This window comes from Pomacea canaliculata, linkage group LG2 (genome assembly GCF_003073045.1).
Source record: "Pomacea canaliculata isolate SZHN2017 linkage group LG2, ASM307304v1, whole genome shotgun sequence".
In the NCBI taxonomy this organism is placed as follows: Eukaryota; Metazoa; Mollusca; class Gastropoda; order Architaenioglossa; family Ampullariidae; genus Pomacea; species Pomacea canaliculata.
This window is the reverse complement of record NC_037591.1, coordinates 16400347-16415580: the sequence shown is the minus strand read 5'-3', so window position 1 is coordinate 16415580 and position 15234 is coordinate 16400347. Positions and strand designations below refer to the sequence as shown.

Genomic DNA, 15234 nt, shown 5'->3' with positions numbered 1-15234 from the left:
TGTCTTTATGTCTGTAGGGAGCGACAATCGTGACAGTTGTTAACTCTGACCTCACACTGCGCGGGGCGCGATCTGTGCGAACTGTCACGTGACTACAACGTTCTTTGGCCTGCTCGTGCAGCAAGCAGGAAGCGCACCTGAGCACCTGTAATCTGCTGCACAGACGGCAGAGTGATTAAATACAGACAATCACGCATGAGCTTAATAACTGCGTGGCATGCACTAATACATACATCGATATACATACATTTGGTTATACACAAAAATTTAAACATAAAATGTGCGTCTACGCATACAAAGATAACAAATCTTTGAGTCTAACAGAATAAGCGATACAGACAGACAGGCAGGCAAATAGAAGATATGTGTTAGACACAAATATTGTTAGATACAATACTTACCAAATGTTGTAGTACACAGGACGAGTTAAAGACCAAAGGAAGCTTATCTGAACACATCAACTTGACAGCAACGTGCATAATGCATACAATACTCTAAGAGCATTTGCTCGTGTGCGTGAAATCATAGCTGAGTGCCTAGTGAATTTTTTTTTTTTTTTTTTTTTGTTACCCCCGGAGGGTGCTTCTTGAAAGGGAGACAAATACTGCTGGCGGCACACAACTTCCCCAGAATCGCACGACTGGATGCTCTTTGAATTTAGAGCCTGTGAAACGGTTGCGCATTCTCAGAAAAACAAGTTTGTTTGTCCACTGTTTTGCTCTGATAAGGTTGTAGAGTTCATTGAAAGCTTTTGCGCTTAAACTGATCCAGACTGATAAACATGTTCATATAAAAGAAGAGGCTCCTTGGCTGCTTTTGTTGTTACTTTTATTAATTATTTTTATTGTTTTGTTTGCTTGCTTGTTGTCGTCCATGTCAAACAACATTGTTGTCATCTCGGCTACCTATCCAGCGAGGATGAGTGGTGATGAGAAGACATCTTTAAGTGTATGATACTGTGATGGGAGAACAGAAATGAATGGTATTCGGTCCATCATCATCGTCATTCAAAAATCATCACAAATGTTAAACGTGTATTGTCATGCTGTAACAAGATTACAATTCAACTTTAGGTAACGAAAGACCTTAAGGACCTTTGCAAAAATTGTTTTCTAAGTTAATCAGGTTCGAGTACCAGTTGGAACACACACAATTATTAATCCTTACGGTACTGATTGTAACTCCCTATAATATCAATACCATTCAAGATGTGAGCATAACCGTCAAAAAAAATTGAAAGAGATCCCAGTCCTTCTATCCATCCATCGCTCGCAAAGTTCTCTCTCTACCTCTTCTCGTTGTGTCCTTTCCGTCAATTGGCAGCTTTGTATTTACTGTTAGTACAACGAAATGCTCTTAACCAACCGCCGGAAAGCACCAACTTCAATCAGACCACACCCAATTCTGTATCGACTCCTAGTCATCTCTTTTATACCCGATCGCGGGTTGACTTCCTTCTTTCACTTCTGTGTGCTTGTACTTGCGTTCTGACAAGTGGCATCCCTGAATGAATCGTATATACATCGCATCCTACAGACAGGAAAGTTTAGACCGCAATCCATCTCTCATTCCAGAATATACAACAGTGGAGACGTGAATACCACTATTGCAAAACTTGTTCGGTCCCTTCCCTTTGGTCTTGGTACTACTTTCTGTGGATGTGAATGTAGAGTTCCACGAAGCAAGAGTCGAGCACAATATGAAACTTTCCCGATGACCGAATTTGTGGAAGGGTTATCCCGGTAATCGTGGTCTGTAATGTTGGAGAGTCCTGGTTCAGAAATAATTACTGCAGGTGAGAGGAATAATAACGTGTTAAAGATAACTAGTTATTGTCAAGAAAAGTTTATGACATTACAAGCTGGTAATTTTCTCGTCCTCCTCTTTAATGTTTCCTGATTTCCAGCTCACGATCTGCATGGATGTCTGTCAGCGGCGACTGGAGCGTGCTTGCCCCTCGTCTCCTCACAAGATGTGGAAAAGCAGTTTGACGAACATGCTGCGCTGCGAAACTATTGTTCCACTTGGACGAACGTCAGCACGTAAGCAGGCTGTAGACTGTTATTCCACTTGGCCGACCGTCAGCAGCTTTTATTTATGCAAATTGTTAAACACATTTTCCTTCGAGGCACGAAAGCGAAAGAGCAACATCACAGGCAAAAGTGTTGGATTGTCTTTAGCTTCATGTCGCTTGCTGCAATCTTGGATGCTGGTGATCATTCCGTTTGTGCATCTGGTCTGTATTATCATTATAACTTGTATCGAGTCTGAACCACAGAGAGAAACTACTATACTTGTTAAATCTGCGAATCACTACGTGTAAAGCTACGCCAAGAGAAGGTAATTTCCGGTTGCGGGGACCAGCAGTTTACACAGTAGCTACTTGCCTCCCTTGCCAACCAAGAAAATGAAACGCATGAAGCCAAGACAAGATCAGTCTTGTAGGAAGTTGGATTCTTGTTTGACAAGACTGAGTGGCTGCGTTGTTGTGAGAGTTGCTGCTGGTCTCAGCTTCACGGCGGTTGCAAGGACTGCGGTCCTCACTCTGCACGAGTTCTCAAAGTGCAGCTTAACCCTCCAGCAAATGTCAGGCGTTCCCATACTTCCTCCCAGCACAACTGAACTTTGTCGCCTTCTTCAGCCTGTCACGAGGGACCGTTCCAGTTTAGTATTCTGCTTTCATGTAAGACCGGCAATCGGCAGGGGCTGGTCGTGCTAATTGGCTTGACAGATGTTGGTTTATTGACTCTTTGACACGCGTCCACATTTATCGAATTGTGTCTGTGTGTCTGTAGCTAAGACTGTGACTGAATGTGTGTTGTGTATGTGTGTGTGAGAGAGAGACTGAATGTCTGCATCTGTGTGTGTCCATGTGTGTGTGCTCGTGCGTTCGCTAGCGTGCCTGTACATCCATGAATAAGTAATTGCTGTACACCAGTGTTTTCAAGATAATTTTTTTTATTTGCTCAGCAAGTGTGAGAAGAATGGGAAGGCTAAAAGCGATAAGGAGAAAATACATTCAAGAACGGCATCATCTAGATGACAGAATCGGCTAAATTTCCATTATGTAAATCGCAGAGCACAGACAAATGGTCCCCCTGGTTACTTATTGATCCTGACAAGCACATCAGGCATTGTCAACTGGGGCGGGGCGTGCTGACCCTCTTCCTTACAACATTAAAGACGTCTCATTCTCAGATAAAAACATTTCATAATCAGTAATGATATTATCATTTCCTGGTGTAGAACAAAGAGTTCTAGTAAATCTGCTTAGATAGAGACAATGTAAGCATAGAAGCCTGGCAACGACTGTATTTTTGTTGGCCCCTCCTGATGGCAAATAATAAAGCTCCATTTTCATGGAAGGTGTAATTTCGATAATATCCTTACTTCAAATTTCAATAGAGCTCAATCTTTCCTTGCTAGAAACGAGTCAGATGGCAACTTTGAATGACCTTTGTATCGCGAAGTTAGGAAACTGAGATTTCTTTGTAAACCAAAGATGTGGACAGTGGAGGATGGGTGCTCATGTTTCCTTACCTCTGACACAGAGCATTACCGCCAGCACTTTCTAGTTTTTTTTTCTGGAAAATATAAAAGCTTTGTATTTGACTGGTGTCAGGTCTACCAGCAAGATGTCTACATATAAATAATGAAGTAAAGAGAAAAGAGAGCAATTCTTCATTTTGTTCTCGCAAGATACTGTAAATGCTTGAAAACATTGTGCATCATCGATAATCAGTGTGATAATCAAACTTATTTATTCTGCGTTCAAATTTTTTGTCATATAACCATGTATTTGCATTGCCACGAAACAAATAACACAATATATTCTCTGTTAACATAGAAGGACAGTTAACTATTGTTGATACAATTGCAAGCAAAACAGCAAACACGACGACACCATTTAACACTAAAAATTGTAAAATTACTCTTAATGTCCATCCAAATCGCCCTCGCACTCAATGACACTTTGCTCTGTAATACAGATTTTTATTCTTTCTTTGCACGACAAGCGGTGTATGGGATGTTGAATATTAAGACTTCAGACATAGGAAAGGCAGGAGTTACAAAAGAGGGGTCAGCTCGTCCAGGCTGAAAAAAAACTGAGAAATGTAAGGACGGATGTGATCAATGGCAGGACAAGACGAATCACAAAATGCATAAATATAATGTCTAATTATTTTGTCAAAATTTACTTCTTGGAATTTCTTAATGTAAGAGTGTCTTTTATGATAATCACGTTAGGTCCGGTACATGGAGGCAATGACAAGCTAGAAATATGCAGTACCCCAACAACCAGATCTTCTCATGCTTGTCTGCCCTGTCATTGAAGACATGGCTGGTTCCTGAATAGTCTAAGAGCTCTGTTCTATGTGCAAGATCATACAAAAACCTTTTTTTCAACCCCTATATTGATGCTGAAACAATTGGTTGTGAACAAATAATAAATGTTTCATCAAGTACTTGCACTTGATTTATCTCTGAGCAAAGTTCAAGAGTTAATTACAGCCACGAGAAGACCATGGGGCAAAGCCGCGTTAGTGGTCCCCTGATTTCAGATTTTAATTTTTAGTACCCGTAAATACCCGGTCCTCTTTAACCACATTACTTACCTTTCGCAACTTCCTCTCGTGACCAGCCCTTTGTGAGGCTGTCAGTGTTGTCACCAACATACAGCTGTTACCATCAACATTGTCAACACAATGAGGTCTTCATTAAACGCACAGCACGACAGGGGAATGTCGATACTTTACAGTTAATGTTGTTTTCTGTGACTCCAGCTAAAAAATTGTCTCTGAACAAGGACATAAAATATCCACTAATAATAGCAACACTCACCTTGCTGTGCACGTTTTCCACGAATCAGGTGGTTAATACGGTTTAAATGAAAAAAATAAAGAAAGGAAACTGTGTTTGTGTGATTCGCAATTATTTACTTTTGCTGTTTTTCACTTTACTCTCTATTGAATTTTTTTTTCGCGTATAACTTGATAGAGTAAGCTGGTCTACTTCGTGGACATGTCTGTCTAAACGACTTGTTTACTTCTGATTACTCGTGGCGCAAAACACGCTTTGTCACGTGACAAATTTATGAAATCAAACTTTGTTTTATATCTAAAACTGGTATCCCTGAAGAATGATTGAAGCACTAGAAAATAATCTTTAAAACACATACTAATTTTTTTCTGCCACTTTCAGAAACGCTTGAATAATGAAGTGGAACAAATGAAAGTAAAAGAGATATGATAAATGTTAATGGAGGTTGAAACACTGGTTTGGGGGAGAGAGGGAGCCATATTTAATGGCCTCAAAGAGAGTGTGGTCATTACAAAAAAAATATTTAATAGCTTTATCATCACAGGGCACTGTCCCTGTACAGGGAACACACATCACATGCCTGCTTGTCCTAATGATGACCACAGTATCCTCGGATTGCAGGTTGGGGGAGAGGGCAGTATCCTGCTGATAACCTCGAGTTAGCCTCGATCCTGGCACTGTATCCTTTTAACTACAGAGCAATAACCGCTCGAATACAGACCCGTTATTAATAATCTCACATGTTATCACATCCACAATCTCAACGACAGCTGTGCGTGGATATTGTAGATGAAATAAAGGGGAAAACCTACAGATGAAAATTGAATGAAGGGCTACGTGAAATAAAATAACATATATCTGTGTACATTCCACCTTTTTGTTCAGTGGTTAGTATATGATGGTGAACGTCAGCAATCACAGGTGTCAGGTGGATTGGTGACCTGGTGACCTGAGGTTCTTTCAAATTAAACTCTTCAACAATGGCGTCTGGGTCAGGCTGACTGCTACTTCCGGTGCGCTACCATCTGACATCAGATACTGAAGAATACGTCTTGTAAAGGCGATTGTAAGCCTCGATCTGTCATCCCAGATAATATGAGATGCGCTAGTGTAAACTGTATTTTTACCAAGTCAGCATTTCTCATACAATTTGCGGCTGAATATGTTGTAGTGGAAGATAGCTGGACCCAGAATAATTGCAACACAAGTTTTTCTTGCTTAAATTTATACATAAAGACTTTCCGTTACACACACACACACACAAATAATGTCACAAATACTCTGCAAAACTAAATAATGTTGATTCCAATATCATGTATCGGAGAATGATATTATCGAGCTACCATAAACACCTCGCCAGATGGTAACTCTTAATATTGTTGACCTTCATTTAAGACAGAAAAAAAGGTAAACCATGAATCAGATAAAATAGTATTAATGATATATTTAGGCAAGTAATTTACTTACTTATCTTACCAATCGCTATATTTTCTGCCCTGCGCTCGTCGTCACCTTTTTTTAAACTTCAAAAAATCCTATTTAATTACTGAACCGTAAAAGAAAAACTGCAAATGCCGGGGGCCTCCTGTACTGTAATGTATTAAAGTCCATCGGACTTATTTTGACATTTTTGGTCTATAATTTCCACTTTTAATTCACCACATGAAACAGAAATCATGTAGGTATGAAACAGTGTTTTTTATTTATTTCTTTTATTTTCTAATGATATATTGTTTTGAGGTTTATTTATCAGTTGCTGTTTTTTGAATGTATGGTCATTCTTAGTTGATGGAGATAAGGAGACCCCTTTTAAATAGTTCTACAATTCTTAATAACTTCTTAAAGGGACAAGTATCTTTAGCCATACGGGACTAAAAATATTAAAGGATTCGTATTGACGAGTGGAACAATGTATAACAGGTGAATAATATTATTCGTGAGAGAATGATTCTTTATTTGTTGCTGTATCTTTATGTAGATGGGTCTCATCCGTATATTATTCGCAATACACTACACGACTGAGGATGAAGTAGTATATGGTAGACAAAATGGATTAAAATTAGCTTTTCCAATGTATGAGGAAGATTTTGATTTTTTTCTTCAGTTAAATATTTCTTTCTCAAAATGTAGTGGAACTGGGTATAAATGCAAGCACTTATGCAGACTGTATAACGGGTAAAGCTGAGATTAAAACACATGCTCCCATCTTTATAAGCTGTATGCCTATATGAGCCCTTATCTTTACCTGTCGAAGAAATAAAGACCACTTTTAACGAATATTAACCTGTCTTCTTCAGACGCCTTACCACAGGTCTCTCAGGTCTCTTTGTGTCTCCACTCGTCCTCCTTTCCTTCTGTGCATCGCACCAGATGCTCTTTTTTTCTTCTCGGGTCCCACTGTTTGAAGTCCTCTTCCCCTTTCTTTTCTGCGTCCGCGTTCAAAGCTTAAAAAGCCTCATACCCATCTTTTTAAGCAGCATTTGTGCAATCAAGTATACTGCTTCTCTTGCTCCTCGGTTCTTCATCTATGTACTTACTTCATGTCTTTGTCAGGACTTCATCTGTTTGCTGATACTTAGCTTTCTTGTGCCATGGACTATCGGTTCTTCTGAAGTCTTTCGTGTTCAGCGCACTAGCAGGAATGTGCTCTACAAATTATTTTTTCAGCAAAAGGAGAAACGCAAATATAGAAGTATCTATAAGATAAACATTCAAGCACATACCCATACACGCCTGTGTGTGTGTTTGCATGCGTGCATGTTTGTCGGGGATACCTTTCTTTCTTTGATGAAAGGGATTACCTTCGTTCCATGGCTGTAATTCTGAGGTCCAGAAATATGAAAGAAACCAATCTAGCCCTGTAAGTAATACAAAGAGACGATGCCTTTGGTCACCCCATCAAAGCTGCTTTAGTTTGTTTTGGAATGTTTTAAGGCGAGGATGTTTTTAAGAAGGCGGCACGCATTCAGTTCAAAAGGCTGGCATGTCTACACCATCTAAAGTCCCTGGCACCGAGTTTCCCTTTATCAATCATTATCGACCTCTTCTTTCTTTATCTCCTTCTTTCTTTTTCTCTCTTCTTTTTTAAATACACGTAGGCACGCGAGAACACACACTTCTTTTTAACTTACAGTCTTCGCTCTTGTTTTTATTTATGTTTTATTTTGCAAGGATTCATTGTTTTGATGTTTATTTATCAGTTGTTATTTTTCAGTGCATTAGTTCTTGGTTGGTAGGGAGATTTGTCTGATTAATTCCGATGACAAACGAGTTCCTAGCCTGCTAAATAGGTCTGTGAATTCCCTCTCACAACCTGGTCTTGAGATCGATTCACTTCCTACAAGATCGTAGCTACGTATTGCTCTTAAATCAGGTCGGTGCTCTTCTCAAGGGGAAAAAAAAGTCCCATTGCAGTGTGGGTAATGTTGTGAAGCATAGGAAAGCTCCGAGAGAACACAGGTGCTGACACGGCATTGAAATTACATACCAGATCGGTCTTGGCCTAGTCAAAACACGACCTCACACCCCTCAGGCACTCTTGGGAGGGTGGAGTGGATGGAGGAATAGACAGGGGGACACAAGGATGACAGTGAGCGCCTACGGGGACATAGACATTTCTCTGTGTGTGTGTGTGTGTCTCATATACGCCTCCATATATATAGAGAGAGAAAGAGTACGAGAGATAGTGTGATATATATATATATGTGTGTGTGTGCGCGCGCGTGCATCTATATATATTCTGTATCCCGACTTTAGAATCTGAGCCACATGTAGCATGGCAAAGGGTAAAATAATCAGTACATGCTCTCGGGCAACATGCACCCACTTTATCATCTTTCCCTAGACGAAAGAAGTTCTCTTGCAAAATTTAGTTAGTCTCTATCAGTCTTTATCTGCATACCGCGCGAACACGCATGCACACACGAATACAAACACTAACCACACCACTATATTTTATTTATAATATTCTTTTGAAAAAAAAAACTAGAAACAGCTCTCCCTTCCCAGTCATGCATGCGAATCTGCATACTAAATACTTCATACAATGAAAACAAAGTCACTCACACACAGACCCAAAGGCAAGAAAGTTCCACAGCTGGGCTCTCTATTTATCCATGGTTTTGTCTTTCCGTCTCTGTCCCTCTCTCTCATAGGAACCTTTTTTTTTTTTTAAAGAAAAAGAGGTCGACATAAAAATTTGCTCTTCGTGGAATTTTTGTAATTTGGAGCTAGTAACATCTTTTGTAGGGTAAAAACTTATTAGAACAATGACCCTCCGAAGCAAAGTGCACGAACCAGACATATCTACAACCATTTGTAGACAAAAGAAGGACTAAAAACTTGGTCAACTTGGGTGTTAACTTTATAGTTCTACTTCACAACCCAACTTCCGCCCTCACACACATACATATGTTCACGCACAACGCCATACAGCTTTATACTGATGTATATAGTAATAGATATGTACATAGGTGTGTCTGAGCATACAAGTACAGTAAACCAGAAATCTCTCTTGTTTGCCTTCCTGTCTATCTGTCTTGTGTGGTGGAAGGAAGCATCATATGTGCATGAGTGTCTGTCTCATCCTCTCCTGCCTTCAAGAGTTGTGACTATGTAGGTTCCTGTGAGACTTATGTGTCTACCTCGTGCCGTCATGTCTCACAGACGACGGCGCCACTCTCCCCTTAACTCGATATTTCTACTAACGACTGGAATTCTGTGGCGTGCATCGAATGCACGAGTGCAGAGCATTCACGACAGAACATATAGTTTCAAGAGATCATTTCCCTCCCTAAATCAATCTCAGGAACTACAGCGACCCTTCTGAACTTTATGTGAACTTCCATGGTTCGTAAAACCATACATACGTGACTGGATTTTTTTTTCAGGACAATCTGGTGAACATATGGCAAATATGAGACAGCGAGACGGGGAGTGTTTGGTGGATACACACTGAACGCATGAACGCACACACACAACATATACACGCACACATTTACTTATAATATAACACTGAGGCGAAATAACCTTAGTCGCCCACAAAGCAGAGAGCGCGGCCACCAAGTCGACCCCACAGCCTGCATCTCGACCCAAGCTGGATGTTCTCGCCCGGTGGATGCAGCGCCAGGCCGAGCTGTCGTCCCAGGCACACGTGTGGCGCGTGCCAGAGTTCGCCGCTCGGCGACTGCTGCGTGGAGGATAAACGTCGGGCCGGTCAGACGACAAAACGCCACAGCGACAGCCCCACTTGGTGTGAGAAGCTGCTTCCCATGTGGCTGCCTTGAGTGCTCGTGCTTCATGAGATGCCCGTTCCTCCACCTCCTTCCACTCGGTGACTTTGCTCTCTCTCTCTCTACTTCACGTGACTGCATGTAGACGGACCCTTGTGGGCATTGAACTCAGGCCCGGCGTGTTTCACGGTCAGGAGAAATCTGAAAAAACATTTCTTTTTGTTTGGTTAATCTCCTGTGCTCATAAACTATTTAGAGCGGATGAAAACTGCCTGAAGACTGGAAGACTTCAGAAGGTAGGTTCGAACCGTCCGTTTCTTCTTTTTCGGATGTGTGTGGATGTATTGGAGGAGGTTATTATGTATGTGTTGTAAATTTCATGCTTTCTAATAATTTCTAGCAAAAAAAAAAAAGCATACAGATATATATACATGAATTTCTATTTCTTTTACTGTCACAATATTTTACATCACTTCCACTTAATACATTTACCCATAAAGTATAATTTGTATTGACATGAGCGCCAATCTAATATTAAAGCTATATTATTCAAATAATTTCATTATTTCATCGATAAGAAGTTATAAAGAGATTTAAGTGCAGTTGTCGAAGTGTTAAATCACAGTGTGGTTCAATTATTTCCTTTCAGTTCAGCGAGAATTTTATAACTCTAAGAATTAGTGGAGCTTACAGTGAAAGTGTTTTATACGAAACAAGTTTGTGCGATCTTAAAAGAATTCAATGTCCTCGCTGAGAGTTATCACTTTTTCTTTCAATGAATTTTGCCTCGTAGTTTGAAGGATTTACTTTGTTGTGATAGTTTTAATCTCAACCAGTCACTGAAAGTACTTTTTTGGCAAACGGATATTTTGTTGTCTTTATACAGAAAAACAACATGTCCGTATCTATTTTCTCTGTGATATCTCTATCTGAAAGTGAAATTTATTTGCTAAAATACCTCGCCGGTCGCTCCTTCCTTTATTTCCAGTAAACATAGACACATCCATTTATATACATCACCATTTTTTTATTGTGCCCGTCAGTGAAGTCCAAAACTACAGCGGACTTTATTTTCTTTTTTGCCTCACGTGATTCGTCAGTGACAAGAAACCTTTTTGTTTGATTAACTCTTTCGCAAACTCACTTTTCATCCGAGTCTTTCCACACCTGAAGCCACGCTGGAATACGAACCGTGGTGGAGTTCACCACTTCTGGTGTCTTTGTTCCTTTTGCTTGAGTCCCAGAAATGTCAGACAGTGTGCGGTAATCAACTCTGACAGGTAGACGGATAACTCTGAATGAGCAGTGGATCAGGACTTTTCACACTCTTTGGGGGCCACTTTTTCCACGAGTTAAAAAAAGGTGAAACAAATCAATCTTCAATGTATATCAAAGTCTTCAACAACAGTTGAGTACAAAGAAAGCAACTATTTGTGGCATTTTTTAAATGTCATAGTCTGTGCCTCAAGCTCGCCGCCATGAAAATAAGCAACTTGGAGGGCGGGATTTTAAGTGGATAACAAGAACAAGGTACAGAGAGATAATAATGTGAGGAAATAACTGTGGCTGGCAAAAACCCATACAATGCAAGAAGCCTTAATAAAAAGCCGTCTGCAATATGTTGTCATCAACATTTTATGAAAAAAAAAACTAACAATCACATGCAGGAGGTAAAATGTTAAGCTCTAGAGGGAGGAGAGGTTGTTTACCCCGCACCAGCAACTAAGGCAATATATCAGCCAGATATATAAACAGATGTTACATGCAGAGAAAGAACAGCGTGCCCGAGACGAGATCTGAACCCAGAGCAGCCAACACTCATGACACTGTTAGCTCCCTTCTTGAGCAAGCATTGGTCGAGTTAATGGCCTTCGTAAAACTAACGGAATATTTTTTTAAATTAAGAACAGTGTATTAAATATACAGTTATCATCAGCGTGAGGATACGGAATACGATCTGCAGAGAATAATTAGTAGCAGCCTCTGCGAGACTGGCTGGATTTGCATATGCGTTCTTGAAAGTAGTTGAAACCAGAGAACTGATTTCGGTTTGCAGGATGTTAATCAAACAATCCCCAGTTTGATAATAAATCCCACTCACAAACTCAGGCTCCTGGGTGTCCGTGGCCGACTCTGCGGTTCGATTACCTTAGCTCAGACTGTCTGGCGTTGGGACAGACAGAAATTTGAGGTGATAATATTATGGGATGAGAGTTGCTCGTCGCCTTGCATGTCGTCTGCTTGGATGTTTTTTCTCCCCTTAGCTTCGTGGCTTTTAGTCGTCGCACGAGTTCATCATTGCAAACGGTTGTGTAGTTGTTTACCAACTCTCACTCTATGGTCCATGACTTCCTCCTCTTTCAGTCCGTGACTTCCAGCTGTCTCAATCCATCTTCCAACTGTCCCAGCTCCTGTCGTCCAGCTGTCTCAGCCAATATTTTCCAGGCACAGTGATGGAAATGCAATTTTCACCAGCAAGTGATGCTCCTTTCCCTGGCTCCCAGTTGCAGGGGTGTGCCACTCTGGGGTTTACAAGTCTCATTAATCGCAAACACGATAACACTCTTATAGTAGCTATAGTGATTCCCAAGGCAGCCTCTTCAGATACCTCAGTGTAATACAATCTTCTTTTTAACTGGGAAAAACTTATTCTAGATTCAACCTTAAAGAGGTCTTTGTTTAGAACATCGCCCTTAATTACGCCTCAGTCCTTGTACTTGCTCTTCGTATGCCGATATCTTCAAGTTTACTGATTTACAATTTCGATATCCCTCCTTTTATTTTGCTTATCGACTCTTCCTGAGAAAAGAAATAATGTATGCACAACTGTTCTCTCTATTATCACATGATGTTACTTCTTACTTTTGCGGTTTGACGCAGGTTTGGCACATGTGTGGCGCAGGTGTGGCACAGGTAAGCCACACTCTTGATCAGTGTCATGATGTTTGTGTCAGGTTAAGGTGACTTGATGCAGTGTATCAACAAGTACATTAAATGTATCTGACATGTAATCAACTCAGTTGCATATTGCCATCACAAAAATCTGGCCTGTAATTGCATGTTCGGATTAATAAAGTTGTGTATAGAGAAAAATTGTCTATGTATCCAGACAACAATCTGTGTACGGTTACAAAGAGAAAAGCGTTTCATATTTGATAAAAGTGTGTGATACAACAAACAAATACAAGACACAGCAGCCTGTGCATGGCATCATTAATACTGTGTAGCCACTCTAAGAAGTTTGGAGCCTCCTGGCTTGTTTGCAGCTAGCCTCTGTTGCAGCTTGATAAATATTGTATTTTTTTGCTTGCTCTCTACTTTTTCGATTTTCCGTGTTGTCAGTTCCAAGTGAGTTCAGTTTTTCAGTATGTCTTTTAAATGCATTTAGTTTTTCCGTTATGTTTCTTTCAAGTGGAGTCAGTATTTCTAATTTTTTGACAAGAGCTTTTATGGTTTTCTTACATTTTCTGGTCTGTTTCTTTCTTTTTTCTTTTCTTCTTTCAGTTTGTTTCCTTTTCGTTTCCGTGTGTAAATATAATGAATTTAAGCAAACAACTTTAAAACAAGATGTGTTAGGTAAACCTGTCAATACAAACTCATAATTTGACGTGTGCTGAATAGAAGAAACAAAACAGAGCCAGAAAGAACAACATTCCTGTAATGGACTTGATTAGATGTCGGACATGATGCGGAGGTGCCTCTAGACACAGCATTGCGAGGATCGTGGGAAATTGTGGGAGCCTCGGGGGGAACCAAGAATACCATCTTGAGAGTCCGTGCCTCCCGACTGGACTGACCGTGTTTAACCTGTGGCTAGAGTTCCCTGAAGCTGTCTGTCGTCTGTGGTGTAGTCCTCGCCAATCCTGTTACAGCCTCCATCGTGTCTGTGGCTTGTGAAAGCAACTCTTTAAAAATAAGAGAACTGACTGTGCAATGCTGCGGAGTGGGGGAGTGAGTTTGTGGGTGAGTGGGTGAAGGAATGAGTGGATGCATAAAGATAACCAACTGGGTGGCCGCACAAGAGAGCGAATGTTGCAGTAAACTGAATGCTTGGAAGACACAAGGAGATAGAGAGGCGACGGGAAGAGCTGAGGAGAAATCGAGTGTGCCATCGTTTATTCTTTTCTTCAGACATGAAAGTCTTACATGTAATAAACAAAAAAGAAAGAAACATACTTAAGATTACATGTGCTTTTGCACTAACATGCATTTATCTACAAACATTTAGAAGTTTAGTTTATATCTTCTTTTTTTTTTCCATTGTCGAACATCATTTAAAGATTATCAATATTCCTTTAAGTTTATCTAAAAAAGTTGCATCGAAGATTGAACGGCCAATTTCCCTCTAGTCCACAATTCCGGAATACATTCATTATATTGAAGCAGTGTATTCATTTCTTTGTATTCCAGAAACTTTATTCAGCATAGCACTAGGGAATAATTGATTTTCAGTTTGTCGGACTGTCTGTTGTTTGTGTATCGTTCGAATGCACCCAAGCAAATGACCAGTGAGTTGCACAAAAATTCATTTCAGTAAACTATTTGTAATAACAATCGGTAGATATCATAATTTTTGAGCTTGCAACATGAGGCTCATTATAAATGGAAGTACCTTGATAACTGGGGAAAAACAGAAATAAAAATGTCATGAAATAAAAACTTTGCGACTTCTTACACACCTTAGAGTGTATCTACAAATCATCTTTTGCATGCTGTTTGTCAACAATAGAAAAATAAATAAGGTTTGTTTCAGCCTATAAGAGAGAAATACAAAATAAAACAAGTTAGTCTCTCTCTCTCTCTCTGTCTCTCTCACACACACACACACGCACACGCATACACACACGCACACACATACGCACACACCGGGATCCTTTTTCAGCTTTTAAAACCTTTCTACAAAACATCCTCCGCAACATCCTGTGCTCGCCGGGTAATCGCTAGCGACACCTCGCGGCAGAATCTCGCGACAACTCTTTCTTCTGTCTACAGCAGCCGTGCTACTCGTCATCTCCCCTTACCCAATCTTTTTTCTCAAATGCGAATGCCGTTTACCTTGGCAGCACATCATCCACACGACTGGGAGCAGATAAGGGTACTGCCCTCGGGTGGAGTGTGGTAACGAGGATGAGAGGTAGAAAAACATTGCAAGGTGTCTGTCACGCCCTCATGGGAAATTGTT

At 40.4% G+C, this 15234-nt stretch overlaps 1 protein-coding gene across 2 annotated transcripts in view; it reads left to right on the top strand.

Annotated features, from left to right (window-relative positions):
* Positions 1 to 9807: 9807 nt before the first annotated feature.
* LOC112557604 (nociceptin receptor-like) overlaps positions 9808 to 15234 on the top strand; it is a 64208-nt gene continuing 58781 nt past the window's right edge. The window contains exon 1 of one of the 2 annotated variants that reach the window (XM_025227573.1): positions 9808 to 10348. The gene's annotated coding sequence lies outside the window, so the exon portion shown is untranslated. The remainder of the gene's footprint in view (positions 10349 to 15234) is intronic. The other variant, XM_025227572.1, reaches the window with a different exon arrangement.